The 1,362-nt window shown below is 43.0% G+C and overlaps 1 pseudogene; it reads right to left on the bottom strand.

The window, feature by feature from the left end:
• Positions 1 to 670: 670 nt before the first annotated feature.
• Positions 671 to 968, bottom strand: LOC114221880 (protein S100-A10 pseudogene; annotated as a pseudogene).
• Between the last annotated feature and the right edge of the window lie 394 nt (positions 969 to 1,362).

Raw genomic sequence — 1,362 nt, 5'->3', positions numbered from 1 at the left:
GGGTGCTTGACATTGGATGAGGCTGATCTGGAATGATCTTGCTGGAGGAATATATTTTTGAGAAGACGCTTGAAGGCAGGCGTGGAAAATGGTTAGGTTTCCTGAGAGATTAGCATGAGGGATGCACAGGACATATTCATTTGATTTTTGACCCACCTCATTGTAACCCACAGTCCGTCAAAAAGACTTTGTCCCCTAAATGTTCATTTCCCACCTCGCATCTACTTCAATATTTTTCAAATTGCGGATGGAGAACCAGGAGCAGGTTACAATAAGAACTTGTTTTAAAAAATGAAATAGAATAGGAAACAACATACTTCATTAGTACTTTCGTTCAGTGTCATGTAAACACATGTGTATACTGAGTCATGGTGTTCAACCATGGTGTTTCAAAAAGACCATGGGTCTTTTTTTTTTTTTTTTTTTGAGGAACTAAAAAAGGAATTTGTTTATTGAGGGCAAGAGGGTGCAAGCAATATAAAAAGCAAAAGCTTATCTGACTTTTCTTTCTCTGCTTCTCAGATGGGGGTTGGATTTTATTTGTACATTTTCTGAGGGTCCCAATCTGCTCATGGAATCCTTTATACAGGGGGAAGCTGTGGGACAGATTCCTTAAGAGACCCTTCGGGAGAACTCTCATTGGGCGGGCGGGAGTGTTGCTCAATGTTGCCTATTTCTTTCCCTTCTGCTTCATGTGTATTACAAAACAGTCCTTGCGTGTGACGGTGAGCCCAGCGATTAGCGAGAAGAAGCTCTGGAAGCCCCCTTTGCCATCTCGACACTGGTCTAGGTCCTTCATTATTTTGTCCACAACTCCCAGAGGCTCCTTTTGATTTTCCAAAAATCCAGGGGACCTCTTTTCCATGAGTACTCTCAGGTCCTCCTTTGTTAAGTAGCCTTTATCCCCAGCAAACCTGTGAAACGTGAACATCGTGGTTTTCCGTGGCGTGTTCCATCTGAGACGGCATTTTGGTGAGGTCTGTTCAAACCTTGGCCCAAGGCACCGCGGGGATGATCGGCTGGCTGGGACACACCTTACCGTGGGCCTGTATCATCAAACTTTGGTTATTTATTCCCAAAGCCTGCAAATAAGATACACAGGGGGTATCTCACATGTTAAGAATAAACTATTTACTCAAATCCAGCCTTTTCCCTTGGCATTACTTTTGTTGCTTGTCTTCTTTTCCAATCAGACTCTATTCATTTCTGAACACTGCATTTCAGAAGTGGTTCACAGGGCAAAGAAACTGGGACTCCATGTAATCCACATCCTGTCCTTTCCTCTTTGTACCAATCTCCGACCCCTCTATTTTCCTTCTTATTTCCTCTCAGAGAAGGAAGTCTTTATGATCTGACTTCCAA

Source organism: Eumetopias jubatus, unplaced genomic scaffold (assembly GCF_037043125.1).
Source record: "Eumetopias jubatus isolate StellerSeaLion01/CBP00866 unplaced genomic scaffold, mEumJub1_p1.0 scaffold_12, whole genome shotgun sequence".
Taxonomy (NCBI): Eukaryota; Metazoa; Chordata; class Mammalia; order Carnivora; family Otariidae; genus Eumetopias; species Eumetopias jubatus.
This window is presented reverse-complemented; position numbering and strand designations above follow the sequence as displayed.